The sequence below is a fragment of the Chelmon rostratus genome, chromosome 20 (genome assembly GCF_017976325.1).
Source record: "Chelmon rostratus isolate fCheRos1 chromosome 20, fCheRos1.pri, whole genome shotgun sequence".
Classification (NCBI taxonomy): domain Eukaryota; kingdom Metazoa; phylum Chordata; class Actinopteri; order Chaetodontiformes; family Chaetodontidae; genus Chelmon; species Chelmon rostratus.
The window spans coordinates 3183510-3210536 of NC_055677.1; the positions used below are offsets into that span (position 1 = coordinate 3183510).

At 43.5% G+C, this 27027-nt stretch overlaps 1 protein-coding gene across 1 annotated transcript in view; it reads right to left on the minus strand.

The window, feature by feature from the left end:
• LOC121623720 (cadherin-20-like) overlaps positions 1-15345 on the minus strand; it is a 76822-nt gene extending 61477 nt beyond the window's left edge. Inside the window, exon 1 of the mRNA XM_041961134.1 lies at positions 15283-15345. The gene's annotated coding sequence lies outside the window, so the exon portion shown is untranslated. The remainder of the gene's footprint in view (positions 1-15282) is intronic.
• Between the last annotated feature and the right edge of the window lie 11682 nt (positions 15346-27027).

The window sequence follows — 27027 nt, forward strand, 5'->3', positions numbered from 1 at the left end:
ATTGATCACCTTCTGTAACCAACCTGACTTCAGCCAGTGAAACTAAAGCTCTTATCAACCATCTTTAAGTTTGCATCTATAGATGAGTTACAATATGCAGTGTGCATGGAAGTAATCATGCTGCTTGATAGTGACTGTAGCTGCAGACATGCAAGAAAGACGAGGCCACAAACAATGCTTCCTGATGGAGGTCAGTCTAACTAAGCTTGATGTATATTCTGGAGGGCTGGACTGGAAGCCACAAAAGCAGTAATTTGGTAATATGAACCAATTTGTCTGAATTGTGGAACAAAGAAACAGACTGAGTGCAGTCAGAGTGTAATACATACTGGAAGTGAATGTATGTGTGCTAAACCTAATCCATAACCCAACATTGTCTTCTGTTAGCATTGTTGTCAGTCTGATAAAGAAAGCTTTATGTGAGTGTACCAAGGATTAGCTCAACAGTTAGCATGACAGCAGAGCAGAGAGGTTAACGCTTCAGCTCTGGATGAAAAAACTGTTGCCCCTTTCATTCACTGAGACTGCTGGTTGGAGATCAGATTACTTTTATTACTGAAAACAAGCTACATGACAATTTTTTGTAATTAGTAATGTAATCCATTTGATTACAAAAAAAATGCTTTTGGATTACTTCAACAAGGCTCCACAAATATTCTCTTTTCTCGTTCAAATGCAGATCGATTGTGTTTAACATATTTAGCATTGACAGGTGATCAACCATCCAACGTCAGGCACACTTCACATGAGTTAACAGAACAAGTAATCATTGACAACGTAGCTGTATTTTCAAATGTTCGCATTTCTTTTGTAATCTGAGTATCTGTTACCCAGCCCTGGTACCGACGCAGGCTTTAGGTGCTAGTTGAACCTGGTTGTAATTAGTGCAAGTGCAGTTTCTGGTTGTTAACTTCATAATGCAAAAGCAGTAATTGTGCTTTTTGGCTTGTGATTGTTAAGACGGAGGATAAAATGATTGTTGCATTGAGGCCTTTCTCCTTCTCCTTCCTCATTGTTTTATAACCCACTGTTCAGTGTTTGGGTATTTAAGAAGCTTTCAAACTCATGGACGTATTATTCAAACTAGCCTGCCTGGATCATATTTCACCTTCTGTCCAGCACCATCGCCGACCCCGAGCGTTTTTCAAAACGCAGCCTTGTTTGTGGTCAGACGGGCCGACCTTTAAACTGGAGTTCAGACTCAAATAAAGGAGCTCAAAGTGAAACCAGTCCTAAGTTTTGGTCTAAGATTTGCTTGCAAAGTAATTAAGAACCACTTGCCGCACCCCTCAGGCCTGGAAATGCTTAATATGCCCGTTGAGCTTTGCCAGAAGACAATAAGTAAAGCTGAATCTGTTCTTCTGGCTAACAGCAGCGTCTTCCTCCTCTATCGGGTCTATCAGCAGCGTCTTCCTCCTCTATCAGGTCTGATCTCTTCCTCAGCTTGCATGCCGCCTCGTTGTTGTTGTAATGCAGAAACAGGAGTGAGGCAAACTAAATAAATAGGATTATTTATATTCCTGTATATGTAATATGAGTCACGACCTGTTGATGAGATCAGGAAATGTGACGTGATGACTAGAATTAGAGCCTAAATATCCAGCACTACTCTATTACAGGAAACAGTAATGTAATTACAGTAGAGAAGTTGCTTTCTCGTGTATTGCTTTCTACATAATTGTGCTGAAAATGCTGTATCACTCCTGCTTCCCGCTCTGTGTTTTCCTCTGAAGGTGTATCACCACTGTGACACCCAGTCGAGTGTATTATTTTCTGCCTCTCCCTCGCTGCCCAGCCGTCGGTGGCTCAGAGAGCTGTGTTTATGCGGGTTTCACCAGATGTTGATTCGACCGTTGAGCAGACGACAGACTTAGCCGGCAGCTGAGGAGGCGAATCCACAGTCCGACACGCAGCAGTCCTCCACCTTGCCTTTTCTCTGCCCGCTTTGTTTACAGACATCTGTCTTTCTCTCTCTTGCTCACACCAGATCACTGCTCTGCCATTTTTTCCCTGTTTCAGCCTGGCACATTGTCTGCAAACACACACACACACACACACTCTTCCTTTGTGTATGCATACTAACTATGATTTTCTTACAAGACAACGCGGCGCTGTAAAGTTAAAAATTTCGGAACAGTCCGGTGAATGCTGTTGAGCGTTGCGCTTTATGCAGCTGTGTAATCGTGGGAGCAGGGGATAAACTGAGCTGTAGCCTTTTCCTCAAGAGAAGCCATTTACTTCAGTTGCTCTAATAAACATTCAGCCATAAAAACAAATCCGCCAACGCCAAATGTGTAAAGCTGTCGGTGCTGAAATGACAGATTAGCGCGTCCGCTAAGCAAATAAAACATGGCTGGAGGTTTGAACTGCTTCTGCAAATCAGGGCTCTCTCCTGATTATGTGTGCTTCAAATTCCCATTACAAAACAAACAAACCCCCCAAAAAAGAGGAAATTATTGTTCTTATTTTTGCAGTTTTTGGTTGGTTCGCTCACCAGAGGATGAATGGGAGGGGATTCAGTGTTTTGGTGAAGTGAGGCTCAGAATCTTAAACCATTAACCCACCAGTCTGCTCTCTGCCTGCAGCCATTTCACTGACTATATCTAATCTAAGTCTGAAACGCTCGCACATCTCTTGTTTGCCGGTGTATTTCTTTTATTCATGTACGTGTCTGTCTCGATGATGTGATTCACAAAAATATTCCAACCGTAGAGGCCTCTACAAGAGCATTTTCAGCCTTCTGAAGCAACATACGGAGAAAAATCCATTGTGAGACAGACCAATTTCTGTAACAACAGCGGGTTCAGTAGACCATAATGCCACACAGCTACAGGACATGGCTGCGCCTCATGACTCCCATTTTTCTTGACTGTTGCTCACATGTAACCCACAGCTGCATACAGCATGCTGTCCGGCACTTTTCAAAAACAGATTCTGGGAAATGTCAGAAATGACAAACTGAAGCTGACAGACGCGAGACAGGAAGTGAGTTTACCTCGAACATAAAGGACCTAACGTCACACCTGGAATGCTTCTCAAATCGATATCTGAGGAAGAAAATGTGGAATTTCCCTTTAAATGACAAATCAGATGCAAGTCAAAACAATTGCCATTCCCATCACATGTTCAGTGCGTTAAACAAGTTAATTTTTGCTCTTGTTCGCTGTGCTCATTCGCCTTGAAATAAATCAAGAGAGGGAACTGAGGCGCATTCATTATGAATGCATTCCTATTCTTGCATGTGCTTTGTGCAGCCTCGCGTCTCCTTGTTCTTAATTCGTGTCTGACTCTTCAAATATTTAAAGGTAGGACTTAAGAATTGAAGTGACTGCAAACATGGATCCCAGGGCCCACTTGACAAGGCTGGGTAGGTTGTTGTACAAGACAGGCGCTTACTCAAACATATGGCCACAAGAGCTCTCCACTGAAGTTAGAAAGGAAGGCCAACTATTGTGCTGGTGTCCCTGACTGACTCCACTACCCAGTGATCATATATTCATGCGGTTCATTTGTTGGGAGCTCCACTCTTGGTTATGAATTTTAAACTGATTTGGTAGCTTGTGGGTCAAAAAACGTCTAGATGTCAAGGTTAAAACTGGGCTGCTGCCACCATCACCAAACACATGATTCAGTTTCTTGTGACGATGTAAAAATGTTTCGCATTTTAACAAATATCTGAGTTATTGTGACACTTTTTTATATATTAACAGATACATGACTCTACATTTTAACACAAAACTTTTTAATTTTCACACGGAAATGTCTTTTTATTTCGCAAAATCAAAAAAAACTCAAATAAGCCTGCTGCACGCTACCTGCTCAGCAGCAAACAGCAGGCAGACGCAGGTAAAGACTAACTGGTGAACGTAGTGGAGCAGTGAGCAGCGAAAGCGTCAGATATTTGCCTCAGGAGGTGGTGGAGACCAAACCAGAGCTAAAATGAGCAAAAAGAAAATGAGTATTGGTGCTTAAATTCATCAGGTGAGCAGAAACTGGACTCTAAATGACTAATAATGGTGCTCTGGATGTGTGAATAGGCAACTGCTTGCTAAGACGTCAGCCGTTATCAACTTTGTCAGGTGATAATGTTGTGTTCGATCGATTTAAACTCCCCCGAAGGAGCCAAAAAAAAAAAATAACTTAATACTGTGAAAAGCTAAAAGCAGAGTGAATATTGGGCTTAACGTTCATCACGGGGCCAGAAACAACAGGCCGGATGAATGCAAATGATGCTCTTTGTCCGCTGTAGTGTGACTACTACAACTAACTCCATAAGGTGATATAAAGCTGTGATTACAGGTTGTTCTGCTGCCACAAAGTGTCCAATGTCCCAAACGTTGTGCAGATGCGCTGTTGAATCAAATATTTTAAGTAAAAGAACAAAAACTCCCGTTTATGTAGCGTCTAGACGTCCTTCAGCCTGCGAATGATCAAACCATGCTTACTGGAGATGATCAGAGGTTCTGCTTCACCTTTTCCAGGAGTTTGATTTCATGGCCTCCTCACAAGACACTTAAATTTCCTCCAGACGTGCGAAACGCTCCCGTCTAACCGGGAATTCCTGGAGACAGCCGATACTGACCGCCTGCTGCGGTTATTTCCTCACGTCTCTCCTCCTCCTCTACATCTTTCATTCTGTCTCATCTACTGCTGTTCACTCCTCGGCTGAAAGAGAGGACACAGGTAATGCGATTTCAAAGGGAAGGGGGATGGGGGGGTGTTGAGGTGTGTTTTCAGGGGGGTTATGACTGCAGTCGAGGGGTAGATCTCTTTTGAACTGAGGCAGAGTGAGATCAAACGGCTCATGTGTGTTTGTGTGTCGGGGGGAGGGGGGTGAATGGTAGGCGCCCCGCCCCACCACTCCCACCCATCACCGCAACAAGGCATCAGCGGTGTCGGTTCATCAAACGGCGCGCACGAACACAAGGGAGTTTGGCTTAGCGGAGGCAAATACAGTAAATACGTTCTGACTGGAGCTCTTTCAGCATCGTGCATCATTCAGCTGCAAGAAAATAACTCATTCCATCCTGAATCCTGGTTTAATTTATTTTGTCTCAAAATCAAGTGAAAAATCTGCTGATTCTGTGCAAATTAACCTCACAAATTCAGCGTGGACTGACATATTTATATTTGAAGAACTGTAAAGCTTGGTATTAACAAATCTAATGTAGTTTGTGCTGTTAATCACCTCTGAGAACATGCAGATGAACACAGACTTTCAGAAGTAACAGTGATAGTCTTACGAGGCCTTAATTACATTTCCATAACACTTGAAAAGGCCACAGTCTGCAGAGGGTGAAATAATCAGCAAGATGTTATATTCACAGTCTGGTTTACCTTTTGAAAGCACTAAAACGTTGTTATGTGTCGCATTTCTTTATCAAATATACAATAAAAAAGTGTAATAAACTCTGAATGAGCCTATCGTTTTAAACTTTCATCCATGCAAACTGCTTCAGCCATTCTATAATAAAATGACCAAAAAAGAACAACCAAACATCTTTTTTTTGGCCACTTGGGGGCAGTGCAACACGCTGTAAACACGCCGACACGGAGCAACGTTAACGTCCATTTGGAGTCTTGTTTCTGGCTACAAATAGAAGGTCAATATTCACTCTACTTTTACCCCTTTTTTTGGACTCCACCAACTCTTGAGGGACTCATTTGTCTCTCTAGCTGCTACAAGCTCCACCATGTTCACCACCTCGTCGCTACCTTCGCCCATCTTGTCGTTTGGTGCTGGTCGGATAGTGTTCGGTGGGATTTTAAAGCTTTTTAGCTGAAACGAGCTGCAGCCGAAAGCAAAGCTATGAGCTATGAAGCTTTCAGAGCTGAGGCGAGCTGCAGAGTCCAGTGATAATAGCCTGTGGGTTCATCACATTACACACTGTCATTTTATTCATCATTAATATAAAAATATCGATTATCGCTGCTATAAAAGCCCAAAAGCCATTAATTTAACACACGCATGAATTCAGAAATGTTAGAGAGTTCATGCCTGAAGGAGGCTGTGATCAGCTACTGTTTGCAACACATTCTCACACTTGAACGACTGAGCAGGGTGATTAACGATGACTCCCTAAACGACATGTATGACCATTCTCAGACCGACACATATGACCGCTGGAGAGTAACAGCAGCAGGCGAACCTGACCTTCATCATCACGTGGTTAAACGGTCGCAGGCTGCTTTTGCTGAGGCACCAAACATGTTGGTCGGGTTTCGGAAGAGATCATGTTTGGGTTAAAATAAACACGCTATTGTGAGTTAAAATAAGTCAGCTTTGTCTTTCTTGTGTGTGTTTGACCCTTTCATCCATCCACCTTCCTCCACATGCAGACTTTCTTGCTCTGCTATACTACGTCACTTGACTTCCTCCTTTGCTCCCGTCATGATTACTTTGACCACTAGATGTCGCTGCCTAAACGTAAACGTAAATATGGGTCATAATAACCTGCGTTTTCCTTGTGAGGACGGGCTTATTATTGGATAGTGGTGCAGTGGAGTTTGGCAGGAGTGCATGAGTCAAAACCATTTTATTTCTAGTACTGAAATACAAAAAGTGTAGCCAAAGATTTATTTTTTTCCACCTCAAACAACTAACGATTCTTGCCTGTCTCAGCAAACAGCAGGGAGGAAACAGATGTGAGACTTTTCTTATCTGACTTTGTCTTCTTTGTCTCCATGACTCTCGCTCTATCGATCGGATGCTTCAGGATATGGAAGAAAAATGATGTTTGAGGAAAGCTCAGATAAAAGCTTTCCAGCCAATCAGAGAGCAAACTGTATCTTACAATGCAACATGTCTTCAAAACTTGAGTCACATCTCCTCCAAGACAGGAAAAAAAAAAGGAAGAAACTTCACTAAACTTCCATCAGATGACTGTCACGGCGTGACGCTCTCACTTTCCTCACGGCTGCAGAGGATGGGGGTGATAGCATAGGGCCCCTGTGAAATGTGCACGGTATGCAGGTATATGTGCGTTTGTGTGTATAAGCGGAGCCGGCGCTCGGCACTCAATCTCGTGCTTCTCTTTCATCCCAGCATCTGTGGCAGGCTGCCACAGGCCCATATCATTTAACACACTACACCTGTTGGGCTGAATGTGATACCTGAAGATAATGGATTGCAGTTCAAGGAGGGGAATGCGGACAGGAAACTTTTTCCAGAGGTCGTATTTCATGAGCAATCTGTGCTGGTACGAAAACACACCCACCTTCTTCCTCTCACACACACATGTACTCAGAGAGAATAACACTCACAGAAACACATGTGCCGACACACAGTGCTCTATTAGCAGGTTTCAGATCAGGCTGCATGTGAAAAGTGAGAAGAGACCGGCTGCTGTTACTGAACAATGCAGAAAATACATGTTATACCTTTTTTTTTTGTTTTTAATGGAAAGTCCGGCAGTGAGCCAAGGAAGAACTGATTGCTTTTTTTTGTTAAGAGCGCCACAAAGAGGCCATTTTTAACATACATTTTCACACCTCACTGACGACTGCCTGCAGCAAAAATTCCTTTTATCCTGAATTCCTTGGATCAATAGACGCATAGGTCATGTCCTTTTCCACAAAACAGATTTACCAAAACCTTTTTACCGCTTCTGCTACAAACCGCAGTCCAATCTTTACCAAACTTGAAGCGCAACATGTTTGGATTCCTCCAGTATACCGTAAAATATTTAGAGCCGCCACAGCTTTTGATTAAACTGTGCAATCACATTTCAATTCAACACAATTCTGATGACATATAAAACATATAAACTGAGCCATCCTGTGAAATTTGATGGCAGTTCTCTTGCATCACGCTCATACGCAAGTCATTTAAGATTTTACACAGTTCTTGATTATTCATTAATATCAAATTTACCCAGGAAGGATTGAGGTATTCAAGGAAAAATCATGACGATTTTCAGCCAGTCTGCACAAATGTTTTTATTGCTGATCAAACCATTTCAAGAACTTGTGATTGCTGACCGAGACTTCCTGGTTCTTGGTTAACGAAGATCTCCCTTGGAATCTGAGTCACGCTCGTTCCAGACTAGACTCAGTTAATCCGGTCGGAAGTGCGTAAAAGTCACATGTAAATTTGCAGGGATTAATTTCTTTTTTTAACGTAAAACAGATGCTGTAAGATATTTAATTATTATTATTATTTAATTATTCATAATCCTTATACTTCTTTCCTGTTCAGGATGAAACATGCATGAGGTAACTTTCACCATACACAAAAAGTTAGTGGTACCAGTTGAGTGGTGTTGTTGGCTGTCGGTTGTGGGTATAACGTTGAAGCAGCTGGTGGGGCAGGAGGTCAGTAAAGAGGTCAGGCTTGTATTTTAGGGGAGTCACATTTGCAGGTTTGTGTTGAATATTGGCTGTGCACAGGAGCTGTAGAAAGAATCTCATGGATCACTATCGCTGTTGGGTTTCTCTGGGCCCAATGCATTTTTAATTTGGGTCTAGTTATCCCACGGGTCTATCTTGGATGAGGTTCGACTGTTATTGGATCCCTGTCAGATTAGTTTTCTGTGTTAATTTGCAGTATGTACGCTGGGTTGTGGACCCATGAAGACCTCTGGTGTGGGCTTGACAGAAGAAGGTGCTGTCTTAGTGATTTCTAGTAATTCAGTTTTTCTTTGCAACAACCCCAGTATTAAACCTACACAACTTGCATAAACTCACAACACGCAGGACTACGTGCTACAGAGGCATTCAACATTACAGATTATGTTGCTGTCAGGCTTGGTCCAGAGAGCTGTGGACAGAGTGAGAAGAAGAGAGAGTAGCCCGATGCTGTGTGCAGCACAGCACGGAAACCTAATGGATCCCTGGGTCAGATTTATGGCGGCTCATCCCCTCCATTGCTATGGGAGAAAAAAAGGTTGACTGGAGCTCACAGACTCCAAAGACTATAACTCATTCCCCACTGCGCTCCGTTTTATTCAGCCGGGGTACATTGGTGAGTATTGGGCACCTTTTTCTGGGCCAATAAAACGTAATCACTGTCTGCCAGGACCAAGGTCAAACTGTATTCCTTAGGCAGCGTGATGATTATTTTGGCCTTCGCTGAAGGTCGATTAGCTGTTTATTTTTCAGCGATCCCTGCGAGATGGATTGTGAAAAATTAAATAGGGGATGTTTGGTTTTGACGTAATTACAGCTCGTAGTTTGCGCTTATGTTCGAGGTGTTTTTCCTGGTGCTCTCATCCAGAGTGTGATAACGGAGGAGGTTGGATGTTTGAACAGGTTGACAGTGAGCACATTTGCTGATGCATGAATTTAGCCGGTGACATTTCAGTGGGGGGGATCGTCCTCCTCAGCTGCTCGGTCTTCTCTGTTGGCACAGGTAAGACAAGTTGACATCATCCTGTTTACTTTCTGTCCACCAATCCCATCGCAGAGTGCACCGGATAGACAGCGCTCTCTTCAGTCACTTCACTCAGTTTTGGCGTCATTTTTTTCTGTCCATCTTTACAAAAGAGCGTCTCGTAAAAATATAAATACCTAACCTTAACCTAATAAAAAAAGGAAAACGTTTCAAAGACCCGTTCCTGGGGAAGTCAGCCAGCTGAGCCGCGTTGTAAAGAATGGCTCGCCATCTTGTAACCTAATATTCGGCCCCCATTCTGCTTCCATGCCATGGTGTCTGCTGGCTCCAGCACCTGGACAAAATGGACCACATGTGTCAGGTGAAAAGAAAGCAGGAGTCTTTTCATCTCGTCCAGTTGTCCAGAACCATCTGTTTGTCTGGTGTTTGTTTCAGAAAGATGAAAGCTTTTCTGTTTTCTATCAAGAACACAAACCTTCCCTCATATTCAGGCTAACAGAGTTCAGGAGAGTCAAGCCGAGGAGAGCAGTAGGGCTCTATGGTGCAGATCCATGATGCAAAAAACTATTTTATTATCAATTGTGAAATGCAAAATATCGTGGAAATTGCCAAAAAGTGGGCAAAAGTTTATAGAAGTTAGGAGTGATCTCATCTCAGAGAGGTCCGAAGTGCAACCACATCTGCAAATACAAGACACGAGTTCATGGAGGACTTCAAAGCTGTACGAGTCAGAGATTCTGTTGGAAAAAATGAAAAAGCTCCGTTCGTTTGCGGTTAAACATCGTAAACGCAGAGCAGCGTTGCCCGAATGAGAGAGTATCCTCCGTCAGACCCATTGATTGCTGTGGTGGAGCTGCACATGGAGGCTGTCCTGCAGCATTACATCAATATTCATTAGGAATATTTTCCAATTGAATTGCTGAAATTTTATTCATCCATCACATGAGCAGACATTCTTTCTGATGACAAAATGTGCTTTAATCTTAAAACAGATTTCAGTCTGCCCACATTAGCCAATGCTAGCTTGCTAGCATACTTGCACACGATTGCACGACCTCGCTTTGTGCGAGCTATTGACTGCTACAGCCCTGAAGATCCCCAGCAGACCAGATGGCCTCAAACTGCACGTGATTTGTCATCTCGATCATTGCAGCGAGCTGAATGTGTACAAACAGATGATGCCGATCGTCGTTTGTGAACTTTGGATATGCTTCACGAGCGCTCAGATGAATAAACACAGGCTGTGTTTTTCACAGGAAATCGCCGATTGTTCAGTGAAAAAACATGAGCCCTAAACAACGATATCGCACAGCTGTGAGAGCAAGTTTGGGATGTGCTCAGACTGTCCTTCCATCCACAGTGAGGACTGCTGAGGGAGACTCATCTGTTGGATCAGCTTCATTTAGAAATTGATTTTTACATGTGGCCTTGAACGTTTGAAATTTCCCTCTCAAAACCTTGTCAGAGCAGGGGGAAAAGGACTGGGGAGAATCAATTCAAATTAATTTCAGAGATGAGGTGTTTCTGTCTATTACTTAAAGCAACTCTCATTTTCAATAGATCCATTGCCTGAGAGTCAAAAGTGAAATGAAAACATGATTGCTTTCTTCTACCCAAGAGGGGCTGGAATAATTCACTGTCTGAGCTTAGAGGGAGTTCCAGGAGCCGCTTAATGAAATGAAAACCTGCATCTTCTGGTGTACGATCTAGCTCAGGCATTGAGGAATTTGTTCCGAGCAACACACAAATAATAGCCCGTGCACATGCATGAATTACACACAGATGAACATTATTGTACTGTATACACGGAGGGGAAAGGGGAAGTGTTGCCTGTGTTTAAAAAGGCAGAATGCCGGGGGAATGAATTTATTACTTGCTGTAGGTGTTCTTTAAGGTTGTGGAGTTGTATTAGCTGCGTTGTTCCTGACAGTTTAAATTACTGTTATATTTTTGGCCGCCTCAGTCCATTTGTCTACTATGTGCTATGCTACTTAAACCTGTCGTGCTGAACAGATGCCTTTAGAAAAGTGCTTGTTGTGACTCTTTTTGTTAAGAGTGCAGATCTTTTTGAAGCGCACACATCTTTTATTAAGATTACTAATCCTTGCCGCGGTCTGGGATGAACTGTGCTCCATCAGAACAAGGCTGGACGCATCTTTAACCGGTTAGAAAAAGTGAGAAGTTGGTTGTCAAAGTAAATGTGCTTCCAGTTTTTATGCTCAGTTTACAACTTTGCGTTAAGAAAACCTGAGTGGAAACACCTGATATGCGAGTGGAAATATCACTAAAAGGTTTTTAAGCTTGACTGAGGTGGAAAAGTTGATGAAACTGCGACAAAGAGCAATGGCAACAGACTTAAAGCGACTGAGACTTAGACGAGAAAAAGATGCAGAGGACAAAAACTTGACATCTGTCCAGAGAAATGAGGTGACAGATGTCTCTCACATTAACAAAATGAAACAAACAAACGCCATTTTCATCACGTTTTCCACTTCCTGTTTCATTGTTGGAGGTTGAACTGGTGCTCACTTAATTATGTCATGGACCTACCTTCTTATATTTGCATTAATTTGCTTTTTCACTTCCAATTTTCTGGACATTCTGTTCAAAATTGCACAAAATTTTGATGGAAACTTGACTAGTGACCAGAAAAGCAGCGGTTAAACAGGCTTCAGAGGATGAAATAATGCATTTCAAGGCAACGACAGTTAGATAAACGTTCCTCGCATGTGGTCAGCACCAGTTGTTTCACTTAGATTCAGAGATCTACAGTAGAGGTGTAGGGAAAGTGTGTCTATTGGTGCAGATCCCAGCTGTTGTTCAGAAGCTGGTCCAAATTTTGCTACCTGGGAGGCTCTCATGAGGTACAGAAAGTACCGGAAGTGGGAATGTGGAAAACATCACCTCTACAGCAGCTGGCCAATCACTGCAGAAAACAGGCGTGGATGCTGGATTTGTGTTTTCGATAAAAGCACAGACATTGGATGATCCGCCTCTCAATACATGAAAAGACCACTTTCATACTGTCCCACCGGCTTTTCTTCCAATTTCTACTCTAAAGCATCTACACACTTTCCATCGTGGACAGACTGGTTAACAGGGTGATGGGTGAGATTCTGCAGCACGAAACAAGCACGACACTCCGAGAGTTGAACGTACGTATGCAACGTGGTCTTTCTTCTTTTGTTGAAATGACAGCGAGAGCCCCAAGGTCAGTCAATCCATCAGCAGCTCGGACAGAGAAGCTACAGCTCCAACAAAAGGGTTTGTTCTGCTATAAAACACTATGAGGCTGTTTTGTGTACAGAGAACACACATCTCATTTTTACACTCCCGACAGCTACGCTTCTGAACCCTGAGAACGTTTTTCAGTCTTCCATCATCGTGACGACTTCAACCATATCACTTCTGGTGTCAAGTAACACTGGTTAAACAGGCTGCATAACGTCTGAACCAGGCAAAAAAAGAACAAAAGCTAATTGGAGGTAATGTGACACCAGCCTCTGCTCATGCGTAACATGGCAGGTGTACAAGCGCTAACACACTCCAACCGGCGCCGTCCCCCGCCAGGCCTGGCTGATTGACACAGTGTTGTTTCCCAGACCACAACAATGCCGGCAGGGTCCTTGTTATTCCACGTGCTCTCAAAGGCTCCTTCTGGTGGCCCATAAAGCACCATCAGGCTCCAGGCCCTGCAGTCATTCAATTAAGAATTTACTGGGCTATTGATTTCACCACGAGCGAAGTGTCTCCCATCTTGGAAACAATGAGGAGCCTTTTACCAGCCTTTTACCTAAAGGGATGACTTGGTCTTCATTGTGGAGGAAGGCATGAGAGGACTAATGCATGATACACAGAACTCATACAAAGCCATTTGAATACAGCTTTCTCCACCTTCAGTCATTCCCTTCTCTAATGGCACCTTTGAATTCACTGTCACCTCTTTTGTGCTGTACATTAAAATGTACGCATGTAATGGATGTTACCAAGTCATTTAGTTCATGTTTCAAAAAGGAATATATAACAAAAAAATAGATTTCCACCTCTAAAGTGTGTAGCAAGTTTTTATTTGGCACTTCCAAAGCCATCTCATAAAATTGTGCATTTTCTTATTTTACCACTTGGGGGCACCAAGGTTCCAAAAAATAGCGCTAAAAAAAATCAACATTTAATGATTTGGATTTACGTTTTTTGTTATTAGTAGCTACAATTATAATTATTTGTGATGACAGAACAAATTGGGGCTCCGTTTTCTCCTGATTTAGCCATGCTAAGCTACATTGGTTCGTGTTTAGCTAACTAACCCGAGCTGATAGAGGGAACTTGTTAGCGAATGCTTAATTACACATCTAGCAGAAACGGACCAACATTGTAATTGGACCTGGAGGATCAGTTGTCACTTTATCTTCTAGCTCTGATTTCATCTCTGCTAACTCTCGAGGGAAATATCTGGATCTCTAGCGGCGAAACGCTCCGCAGTGTTCAATGTCAGTCTGCTGTTTGGTGCTGGGCGAGCAGCTCACTGCCGGTTTATCAGAGCTTTTTCAACGAAAGCTGCTGGAAAAGAAGTTAATGGTCAAAACAGTAAAATTGCAGACCATAAAAAAACGAACAAGAAGCTGAAAGATGCTGAAAGCTCCACAGAGCTGAGGACAGCCGCAGACGTGACGGTGATGATTCTTTACTGTTTGTCACTGTGACTGCTGGTCATGTGATCCAGCGTTATTCTAAAACTAGTTATTATAGTCACTTTATCGCGGCTTTCTGGAGGTAGCTTAGAAAAAGAAAAGCATGAAAATGCTAAAAACGCTGTTCTTTTTCTTCTTCGTCTGCAGCATTTCAGCGTGACATTAAAACTGCAAAAAGTCAACAGGATTTCACGACCCTTTACCGGTCTAAAGCGCCCTGAATTCCCACAATGCCAGCAAAGTCGCCAAGTTACCGTCTATTAAATCCCCCGAGACCCTCCGCTGCGTACAGAGCGACCCCATGTGGCAACCCAAAACCAAGGCCTCTAAACTTTGGGTCCGGGGCCAGCCTCCCAAAGTAGCTGCTGTCGATAAGAGGTCCTCCCTGAAGAATCGTAGCATATGTGTTCATTATTCGCTGCAGAGTGTCACAAAATACCACTGTTGATGCAACAGGAGTTGAGCTGATTTTAGGGCCAACTGGGACCATACTGAACGCGAGAGGGGAGGAGCAGACGGGAGGGGGGGTGTCAGCCAGAGAGCGCGAGTGGGGAAGGAGTTCACGGAGAAAAGAGATAGAGAGCGTCAGAGAGTAAGTGCGGCCAGGGGAGAGTACACGTTGATGCTTAATGAATTCGGTCACAGCGCCGCACAATGAAATCTTTATCCGTGGGGGATGAGGCGGGGGACTTGGCAGAGCCCCGGCGTATCTCGGCGAGGGTGAAAAATAGAAATCCCACTGTCCCCTGTTGGCTCTCCCTCATGTCAGCTGCCTTGGTTACTGAGTTGGCTGCCAGCGAGCCCCCCGCCACTCCAGTCCTCCATCCCACCTCCTCCCGTTCCTCTTTTACTCACAGCCTCTCTCGGTCCAACTCTCCTTCAGCTTCCTCCCCGCTCGCTCTAACTCCCCGATTCTCCCACTCGGCCACATTTTCCTCTTTATTCTCGGCGCTGTTGCCACAAACTCACCGCTCTGTTCTACTTTACATTGTTCTCACCGCGTGTGGCTCAGTTAAATAAAAGAAGAGAAAACTGCTGTCAGGATTTCTCACTGATAAAAACAACATGCGTAGATAGAAGCACCAAAAGGCTGCGTTTAAAGACTTACCTTGTAACAGGTTGTTCTGATCATTATGTGCAACACATCATTATAGCTTCATGAATCCAGATGTATGCAGTCACATTCAGTTACAACCAGTTGAGGAGACGCAGTTTTATCAGATGCATATTAGCAGATAAATATGAAATAAATCTGAATCCTACCTTTTAAAGCTCTCAGCAGTAGATTTTTCAGTGAAACTTCTCCTCCGCTGCAGCCGCTGCCATCCCCTGCAGTTTTCTCACTTTTTTTTTTGTTTTTAGTCTCTCCTTGACGTGCCGGTTTTCTGTTTCTCGGTCTTTCCAGTGGAGGCTGATCACTGGGGTTTTTTGTTTTTTTTGTTTTGCAGAGAAGTCCAGCTGACCCCCGTGCAGAAGACAGAGAGCAAGAGAGCTGGCACCTCCTGATCAACTCAGCTCCTGCCTCGCCGCTCCTCCCGGCGCTCAGGGTGAGAGAAGTGAGACAAAGTAATCTTCAGGTGAAAAGACAGACTTCCTCCCTCCTCCTCCTCCTGCTCTCTCTCTCTCTCTCTCTCTCTCTCTCTCTCTCTCTCTCTCTCTCTCTGTGTTGCCTTTGCTCGCTCTACCTGCTCCGAGCCTTGTGGACGAGTAGCTGCCTCTCCGGCTCTCCCTCTTGTGTCTGAGCGCTGTGCTGCCGCTCCATCCAAACCCCTCGTTTTCTCTGCCTCTCTCTCCCTCCCTCGCTCCCTCCATCCCTCCACGGCTCATGAATGTTTAGACATGGCAATTGTGGCTGAAAGGCACTGAATTAACCCTCAGGACTCAAAACACACTCTTTCTCTCCGCTCACTTTCCCCCGGTTTTTCTTTTTGTTCTCGCTCTTGCGGTAACCCCTCTCACTGTGTGTGTGACCCTCCTGAATAGTACAATCAGTTCTTTTTAGGGGGAGTGATAGTCTATTAACTTGCTGGTCCCTGCTCTCCACTGGATTTTATCAGCAGACTGTCTGAGGGAGGGATAAAAGATTATGGTCTAACATCCATGATGAATGTGCGATCGGGGACGCCAACCCGTTAGAAGGGAACATGAACGCACATAATAAGAACTTAAAATAATAAATACGTATGATGAATAAGTAAATATTTACCACCCGACTCCCTTGGTTAATTAATGATTAACTGTCCTTAAACAAGTCTAATTGGAGTTAATTGAAGATACTGAGTCACTGGAAAACAGATAAAAATGGCCCAGCGACAGTAGGCTGGTTGTGTCTCCGCAGGCTGAGGAGGTTGGTTGGCTGGTGTCACATGTACACACGTCACCGAGTCGAGGCTCGAGTCTACGAGTTAAAGTGAAGTCTCACCTCAGAAGCGAATTTGAAGTCTGTCATTACACGTCAGCTCTCTGTGATTTCAGCTTGGTTACTACGTGGTCACTGCCAATTACTTCTTCTTTTCTATAGAATCGACTTTATTGGCCAATTTTGGCTCTCAGTACCCACACATAACTCAGAAATGAAGAACTTCATGAACGATGATGTCATTTGCAGCCTCTCCAGAGGCTTTTAAGTAAAAAAAAACCTCCTGGAGCTGTTCTCAAGTCCTAATAACCACCAGGAAACCAGACAACCAGGTACCTGATATCACCCAAAGTCTGCTGTTTAAGGTCATTAAACCCAAATTTAACAGATTATACCCTGTATAGTTAATACACGGTATTATTTACCCACACACACCAATCTGCACACTGCATATCTGTCCATTGATGTGAACTCGTAAACATGACGTGACGGTAGCTTAAATCCAAGGTCCTGCCTCTTTGACAGGCTGTCGACTGCTCTTGGCCGTGATTGGTCAAGAGTTATTACAATGAGCACAAGCATCTAGAGGGAAGCAGGGACACGTATCAGCAGTAAGAAAAAGCAAATGCATGACGAGTTTTGGGACAAGATTTAAGCAGCTGCTCCGAGACGGTGAAACAAACTGCAAACCCAACGCTGATATATTATGATATTGTAAAGCTGATGTGGGTAACATGATGGCAAACAGCTTCTTATTTATACATCCAGCATTCTGATGACCTCACAAATTTAAGACCAGTACTCACTCATTTTAGCTCTGTTTTGGTCCCCACCAGCTCTTGATCAGCTCATCAGCTGGCCACTAACCTTGTCTGTCTGCCGTCTGGCGCTGGCCATGCAGCATATATTTGATTTTTAGAGCCTCGTTTTGTGAGAACAGCTGCCTTCTGCTGCCAAAAATGACAGGCAAGCTGCAATTTTAATGTAAAAGTATAGGTAATTGAAGCTTTTTGTTAAATCGCGGGTTAGTTCCTGTAATGAAAATCTGATTTATACACCAATAGCTTGTTAAGCTACTGTATGATGACTTTAAAGCACAAAGCTCTATTTCAAATTAAAGCCAAAAAAACACTCAAAAACACAATGGGATCTGGTTAACTAGCAGTAGCTTCTCTCCCAGTAATAGGAGTCAGTGGCATTAGCTTAAGGCTAGTAAGCTAAAGTAAGCTAAAAATCTGATCTTTCTGGATGTTTTGGATGGAGATGATTTACATGCGTTACACATCACGCTTCTGTTTAGGCCAAAGGCTGATTCTGAATGCTAAGCTGTGTGGTATTGATCCCGTAGGAAGTCACGCTGTGACTAACGCAGCTTGCCGTATGTTGATTTGACGTCACACACCTGTCTGGCAGGTGCACAGTGTGATCCATCATCAGAGATGAGGGAGAGGTTTTAAAACACTTTAATCCAATACAGTCTTTGAAATGCTTTTATTGTCCCTAATTCTGTATCAGCCAGCCTGAGTCATGTAGAAGATCAATAAAAACAAGCTGCAAGTCTACAGTCAGTCCAGGCCTGAATCAAATGTGATGCTTGTTTCTTCTCTAGTGAAGCCGACTGCCATTAAAAACATGAATAAAAAGATAAAAGACAATTACCGTCAGATCTTGGTGGGAATTATCTCCACATATATGATTTCCTGCTGTCCTCATGAGCACCGCCGTGATTATGTTAACAAGGGGGCCATCTGCATCTTGGCAAATTACTGCGTAGAGTAATGGCATAAACACATTAATCAGCGTAACTGTGGTGAAAGACAAAACGATAAGTTAAAAAAAAAGGTGTTTCCGGGTGTTTCAGCTGAGTAACATCAAGATGGTGTATATTTTTAGCACGAGCACAAAGCATTATGCTGGTATAAAGATTAAACTGAGTATTTGGGAGGAAGAAAGAACAACTTAGGCACAGAAGCTCCCTTTGAAGAGTGCTGCTGCTTCCGTGATGGTCTTTGGAGAAAGTAGTTTTCAGGTCTGGATTGGCCCACACACACAGCGAGTGTGCGTGATTGATTTCTGCAGTTTAACCCCAGGAGATGAGAAAGTTTGCATGTCTCGCTCCCTAAACCTATAAATCACATCGATCAGCCGGGATAATAAGGCCATGCCTACACATCCCCGGAGAGCGAGATGAGAAAACAATTAGAGCAGCGTGGTAAACCTTCGCAGACGCTGAGACAGAGACGGAACAAAAGGAAGACCTAGATAGACAGATAGACAATAAAAAACTGAAGGCAAAGAGAAAAAAAGGCGGAATGAGGATGATGCTGGTATGAACTGTCAAAGGTGCAGAGACGGCGTCAGGGAAAGAAATCATTAAATATAGGGCAGAGCGAGCTCTGTTTCTCACATATATCTCTCCCACACCATTGCTGACACCCTTTGGTAACCCTGACCTGCTTATATTGACCTGTGGAGGCCGTCTGAGTCATCTGTTATGTTCTGGATACAGTATAGTTGCTCCTCAGGTGTCAGTCTCTGTAAAAAAAAAAAACTTTTTACATTTGTTTTATCAAGTTTTTAACAGTTTGATCTGTGTACATATTGTTTTCATTTTGCAGATTTAGCCTCCCAGTAGAATTTGTTTGCTTGCTGGGATCGAGGGATGTGGTCACACTGCCCAGGTAGCACCGATTCAATGATATGCAGTGAAAAGTTGCTAAGTTTAAAGTCGAGACTTCCCTAATACTTCATATTACTTTCACTAAAACCAACAATGAATGAATCTATCATCAGTTATTATTTGTGTTTCCAAAACCTTACGCATCTTCGCCCTCTGTGCTGCAGAGCTCCTTTACAAACACACCAGTGGGCCTCGCTGCTGCTCTCCTTCATCACACACACAGTAGTTAAGTCTGACTCAGTCCCGCACACACCGTCCTGCTGCCACAGAAACTCACCAGAGCACCAAATGTGGATTAATCCACCGCTGAAAATAGACCCCAACAAGTGGGCTATTTACTCCCGTTTGAGTAACTTTTCATAAAAACTAAAGCGGTCGGCTTCTTGAAGAAATAACAGAGCCATTTTAAAATAAATCAAACTGTGTATTTGTGTCTCATCTTCTCTGAACCGACCGGCTTGGAAATTTGGAACCGGAGTCATGCTTTGTGTTGACAATAAGAAAAATAACGGATAACACCAAACTCATCGTTTTGAAGCCTGAATTTGAATTTATTAACGATTTCACATTGCGAGTTGGGTGCGCTTCAAAGCAGTTTTTTGTTAAACTGGTGACAGTTCCAGACCTCTGAATCACATCAGATATGTCAGCCACTGAAATAGATCGAGCATCTAGTCCTCTCTGATTAGTGTTTCCTCAGCTGGGAGCTTTATCAGCATTAAGAATGAGGACGTCATCGACCGGTGCGAGAGCCAGACTCCATTCTGAAGGGAAATGGAAATAAGCATGGCTGAGATTGATGCAGCCACACAGACTGCTGTAAGTGGACTTACAGAAATAACACCTGTTAATGCCATATATGTCTTTGATTGACATGACATTGAAGATAGCTGCGCCTAGCCACAGTCCGTATTGACTGATAATGTCCACAGGACAGATACGTGAACATGAACACGCTGAATTATGAAGTGGAAGTCAGACTGAGGCTGCTCTGGTCTTCTTCTTCATGAACTCCAGTGGAAAGGTTTGTGTCTGGCGTTCCCCGGACCTCAGCAATGACACTAACACAAGTTTAAATGTACAACACAGATTCCCCTTCAAGGCACCACTTCAATGCAGAGTTGCTTTTGTAGTTTTCAGCTCATTCATGTTGCAGCTGATTAAGACGCACGACTCAGATCATACGGCAGTTCAGCTCAGAGCTGCTCATTCGAAAGATTTCTTTTTCCTTTGAGTTAATGCAGATGAGGAGGGAGCAGAAGGTTATTAGATGACGCTCGCTCATGTTTTCCACAGTTTCATTTTTGTTCCCGTCCACTGTGCGTGGACTCGGGTCCCTGTGCGGGTTGTGGTTGACGGCCAAGTCGCTAGTGAGAGTTGACAGGTGGGTAAAGTCTCTGTGAAGCATCAACTGGACATAATGAGAGAAAAGACCGGAGCAAAAAAAAAAAAAAGTAGAGGATGAAGTCTATCCTCCCATTCTGGACCACTGGACAATTTCATATGTGAATGATTGGGAGTGAATGACAAGGACAGCTTCCTAATTGTCAGATTTATCTCTCGCTTGTGACAGTTGCCTGTTTGGCGACTAGCTGGCAGTTTGACAGCAGCTTCTGGACCGCAATCATGCAAACTGCCATGTGCGTCGTGATGGACATGTGCAGTGGCTGCTGGTCCTGGTTGTCTGATTCATGATTCAGCTCCTTGTTCCTGTAAGAAGCATCTATGCAGGGAGAAAAGGACTGGACCTGTCAAACCGAGCTCTGCACTGACTGACTGAGGGGGCTTTGAGTCTGGCAGCGCACAAGTTTTAAATGCATATTAATGAAAAGTAGGCACATTTAAACTACAGCAGGAGCATTGATGCCCCAGAACGGGAGCACAGGTCAGCGCCACAGCAAAAATATTCCAAGATAGACCAAAGACTGCTCATTATCTTCAAAGTACACGTCCTCTGATTCGTACAGTTTTACACAAATCTGAGGGGACGAGTGAAAAATGAGTCACGGCCATGTAGTCAGAAAGTAAATCAAACTAGTTGTGTAGCACATGAAACAACGGAGCCACCAGGGTGCTATATGTGGCAAATTAGATTTGGGAGCCTCGCACTTCTCTATATTGAATCAGTGTTACGCTGCAAACACAACTGTCACATAAAGTTTGTCATAGTTTGAAAGACCAAACAAGACGCGGCGGCGAGGGACTGCACAGCTGCTGTAAATTGTTGATTTGGTCCGGCTGCGAAACAACAATGGCACAAATTATTCAAATGACGAGCCGAAGTTTGCTGAGAAGGTGTCCGGAATCTGTCAACGGCGCGCAAGATTGATGTGTTTTTGGTTTCGCGCCATCTTTAACCAGCAGAGGAGAGAAGAAAAGGGCTTGACCAATTTCTGCCTTGACAGTTAGTCAGCATTCGCTCGGCTCCCGCGTTCCGGCGGATTGTCTAGTCTTGGCCTGATGAATAATTTGGAAGCAGAGCCGCTCGCTCGCGTGCTGAGAAAACAGGGGAGGACGTCGCCGGGGAGGAGTTCGGCGCCGTCCCGGAGGTGACGATTCAGACGACTCTGAGGAGGATCAGAGAAAATGTGGTGCAAGCTGAATTTGTGATCCTGACCTGATTCGCAGATAGTCATCTGATGCTCAGCGTTCTGTCTCGCAAACCTGATGTGCAAAAACCTGCCAGCCAACAAGCAAATAAACTGGATCGCCTTTTTTTTCCCCCCTCAGCCAAATTCTGTCAGTCTGCTCCAAGTATCCCAGCACGACCGAGCGAATGCGTGTTTGTGTATTTATTTATACGACGGACCCCTGGCAGACGCCGCTGTGCCTCGCCGCGGGGACCGTCTCTTTCCTCTGCACTGATGAGATGTGTGAAATGCGCGATGCCGTGCAGAGTGATCCATACATGCTGTGCACATGAGGACGCAGATCAAATCCAATATCTCAGATTTTGTTGGTGGATCAGATATCCTGAGCAGCCAAGTACAGCAGATGGGAAAAAAAAAACCTTAGAAAAAGAGATTTCCATGTAAAAACAAACATTTTTCTCTTAAGTCTGATGCGAACTGCAAATCTTCCCCATCTTACCCGTGTAGATTCCTTTGATATAAGCCGTCACGCACTGGCCAGGTTGGCTGGTTTACTGACATCTGGGCACTGAAGGGCTTGAACTGCAGGAAACAATCACCGCTTTTTGTTATTCGGGGGCCATCAATATGCAAATGTGTCCGCTGCAACTTACATTATGCCATCTCTGTGCGTGGAGTGATCATCTCGCTCATATTAACCTTTTCAACCCTGCATTACAAGCGCCTGTTGTGTAGCCAATTATTATTTAAGCCCTCAGTGTCTCGGTGGTTGCTGTAAAAACTTTTGGTTCGCTCCTTCACAGAGAGCGGCTTGGATTTCGACAATAGATGGAAAGAACTTCAAAGTTTTCACAGTAAAGATTATTGAAACTTTTCAACCCGCTGTTGGAGCTCCGTCTCTATGCTCAGTTGGTCCAAACTCACATGTTTTTACCAGAACATGACTTAATAATTCTCATGCATAACCCTGTTGAGCCCGTCTGTATCCGCCTCCTGTTCCTCGATTATTTAGACGATGTGTTTGAGTGACCTAGTAGAACAAACCACCTGTTTTAATCATTTCATCTGAGAAAGCATGTTTTTTTCAGTTTGGTATAGCTAAAAACTACAAACCAACAAGCTATTCTGGGTGCCCCTCATTCGAGAGGTTAAAGTCCTGGTCATTTTTCCAATAAACAATATTGCATGATTCACAATTGGAGCACTTCTCCAGCATGAAAGTATCCCGGTTAACTCACCGGTCCAAAATATTAGCAAGCTATCTGGCATTTAGACAAGAAACATCCAATCACAGAGCTTAACAGTGGTTAGGAGCTAAAGATCTTCATTGCAACAGCAGCTGAGGTTTGTGGGTGTCGTTGCAGATTTTTTCCAGAAACAAAGCTGGATTCAGTTAAAGTGGCAGTCCAAACGTTAACCTACGTGATCGTTGCATTATCTGGGACAGTCCTGTGTTTCTGCGTCCCCTTCACAAATTCAAATAATGTATTCTGAACCCCGGCAGAGCCGTCTGAACAGCTACCTTGATGTAAGCTCAGGGATCTTCAGCAGGGAGAGAAGAGGCAGTGGAGACTGACAGAAATTCGCCACAAGCAGTATAACACTGTTCAGCAGCTTTCAACACAGCATTTTAATTACCATTCTTGTACAATTAGAACGCTTATCTTAGGCTCACCTAAAGTAAATTGAAGCACATGTATGGTTCTGGTCTCTTTTGAAAGGTGACACTCTGAAGTTTTATCCCAGCAGTCAGAATCTCTGTTAGTGCTGCTGCAGTAAAAGAAGGTTGAGCACACTGAAGAAGGTTTTTTTTTTTTTTTTTTTTTTTTTTACAAATAGATGCCTGCAGGTGACTTTACCTGAGCCTGATTAGCTGGAAAAGATAATGGAACCACAGCATGAAGCCTTACCTGAGTCCAAGCTCAGGGAAAACATGATTAACAATACCACAGAAAATTCAGATTTTACATAATTTTCTAATGGTATGTTGAGACGTTCCCCAAAAAGGCAATTACCGTATTTTCCGCACTATAGGCGCACCTAAAAGCCTTTAATTTTCTCAAAAACCGACAATGCGCCTTATAATCCGATGTGACTTTTATATGGATCAATATTGGTTAATTATGGCTATCGTAGTCAGGGGGCGTGGCCGAAGTAACAGCTGTATTTCACTCTCTGCGTGCCGTCATCCTTTTACTGGCGCGTGTAGTCAGCTGTCAACCTGAATAATAAAATGACTATTTCACTGAACAATGAAAAAAAAAGAATATATGCTAAAAAACAGGCAATTAAAATATTAATCAAACGTGGTTAATGTGATTTCTACTCCTGAACCTCAGCGCACGGCGTCTGCACATCAGCGCTGTGCGCCGTCACCTGTGTCTTTACGCAGGATAAACTGTCATCTGTGAGCGCGCGCGATGTTTGTTTCAAAACGAACAAACTAAAATAAAATACATTTTAAATAAATGCTCATTAATTATTTTCAGGAGCCGCATCAGAGGGATGAAAGAGCTGCATGGCATGGACTCCTGATCTAGTGGATGCATAACGCAACCCCAGACACCACAGTACGGTAGTTTCTTTCTATGCACCTTATAATGCGGTGCGCCCTATAAATGAAAAAAGTTTTAAAATAGGCCATTGATTGAAGGTGCACCTTATAGTGCGGAAAATACGGTACTATATATATCTTGATAAATATCTATATTTACATTTAGACAATCTACAAAACCCAAAACCAGTGAAGTTGGCACGTTATGTAAATCGTAGATAAAACAGAATCCAATGATTTGCAAATCCTTTTCAACTTATATTCAATTGAATACACTGTTCAATGTTCAAACTGAGAAACTTTATTTTTATTTTTTTTGCAAATAATCATTAACTTAGAATTTAAAGGCAGCAACACATTGCAAAAAGGTTGGCACAGGGGCCTTTTTACCACTGTGTAACATCGCCTTTCCTTTTAACGACACCCAGTTAACGTTTGGGGACTGGGGAGACCAATTCAGGTGGAACTCTTTCCCATTCTTGCTTGATGTCCAGCTTAAGTTGTTCAACAGTCCGGGGTCTTCCAGGTTGTCGTATTTTACGCTTCATAATGCGCCACACATTTTCAATGGGAGACAGGTCTGGACTACAGGCAGGCCAGTCTAGTACCCGCACTCCTTTACTGCGGAGCCATGCACGTGCAGAATGTGGTTTGGAGGCTTTTGAACTTTGCGCCTATAACAGTCCGGATGGTTCTTTTCCTCTTTGGTCCGGAGGACACGACGTCCACAGTTTCCAAAAACAATTTGAAATGTGGACTCGTCAGACCACAGAACACTTCTCCACTTCAGTCCATCTCCGCATCAGTCCATCTTAGATGAGCTCGGGCCCAGCGACGCCGGCGGCGTTTCTGGATGTTTTGTCTGTAGCAAAAATAATCTTAAAATACCTTCCGATTTGCTTCGCTATACCTCTCTGTCACTTCAAGGTTGTTCTCAATCACTGCCGTTCACCTGCCTGTACCTGCTTTAACTGAGCTTGTACCTCTCTTGTTATTGTGTTCTTCATAACAGGGTGCTGCTAAATGACCATGCATGTTGGATAAAATCAAATAAAATACTCAGTATTGATACGACAATGGAAAAATGGATCCGATTGCAGTTCTTGAACTTCACCAAGTAAACTCTTCACTGTGGGAACAAATATTGTTTTTTTTGGTGAAGTGTAATGTCGCAGGAGAAACATAAAGACATAAGGGAAAAACAGGGATTTGGCGCAGTGATTTCACTCTACAGCGTAGTGTAACTGCCTCGTCATTTGCCCCAGTGCAGAGTGACACTGCATGTGCATCATTTTGCAGACGTTTCAGCACCTGTTGCGCACATATTGCTCTACTGACTGCTCATATATCCCTGCATCGTTATCACCTAGTCAAACCTCCATTCATTTACCGTACAGAGCTAATAAAGTGATTGAGATTTGCATTCTGATTGCCAATTAATGACAGCGTTCCCCCCTCCCAGTCACCCTCTGCCTCCCAGTGTTTTCCAAACTGGCGAGAGCAGATGTTGACCTTTGGTTGCTTTGCACAGGGGATGGGAAATGAGGCATTATTAGGCCTCTCCATCAGTTCACAGATTGTATGTGGATATTAGCTGTAAATATTTCATGACTGTAAATCAAATCTGCACAGTCTGTTGTAATGAATTCACGGAGTTGATTGATTCATGCATATTTTGATGCCAGGAGGTAATTTGCGCTGTATGAAGGGTTTTACTTGTCAGGTAAATTTTAATCACCAGTGGTGCATATTTCTTTTCTGGGGAATTGATTGTGGGCAAATGAAGCACATCCATGGATCCACTGACTGATTTCTTTTTTATATGCCAGAAGGACTTGAAAACATAATATATAACATTTCCACATTAAAATGTGTAAAAAGCTGGACTTATGTTATAGATTTCGTTGAGGTGTGAACGGACATTATCCCGAATCCGTCCAACAATGTTCAAACCCAGAGAGATTCATAATTTTATTCAAAGTAGAGGTGCGTTTCAGTTGGCCACTTGTCAACGGTGACTCACCACCAGATGATACGCCAGAGAGTGAGGAAGGAAGTCGTTACGTGAATTAAACATTAATGCGTGACCACGTCTGCGAACATCTGTGTCTGAGTCAGGTCAGACAGTGTTTAACAGTGAAGTCAGCAACTCCAGTGATCCCATGCTACTTCACGACAGCATCAAACTGTCTTTTGTGTTCATTGTTTTGATAGAGGGAACACTAGAAATTACATCTGTTTAAAATGTCACGATATACATCAATGACAAACACCTACTGCATATGGCTTCCTGTCAATATTCCTGCTGTTGCAGTGCTCGCTGATTTCCCCTGTAGCACTATTGACGCCTTCTTACACTATCTATCCATCTTTGCTCTCCAGCTCAGTAGGTATGTTTCTACAAACATATTTTCCCCATCTTGGCTTGTTAGACAGCCTCTTCTTTGGCACTTCTTGGCTCTTTGGCGTGTTTTTTTTTTCTGATTTGCCACACCGGGCACCCAGCAGGACGCTGCCAGGATTCGAGGCGAACCTCGCAGCCTCGCTCCTGATGGCCGCTGCTTGTTGTCAGATTAGTCTGGAACTGATTGTTGTGCTTCCAGAATGCTTCCAGTGATGAACAGAAATGTCTGTTGATTTCGTTTCCTCCTCTCTTAGGTGACATAATCATGGCTGATGAATCTTAACTGTTGTGGCGTGCTGCTAAACCCCAGGAGAGCAATGACAGTGTAGGTATACTGTATATGTGTGTGTGTTCACAGCTGGCCGAACTCAGCTGGGGCTGAAAACGCCCCTGTGTCCAAGTTGCCGTCCTCACTTTCTC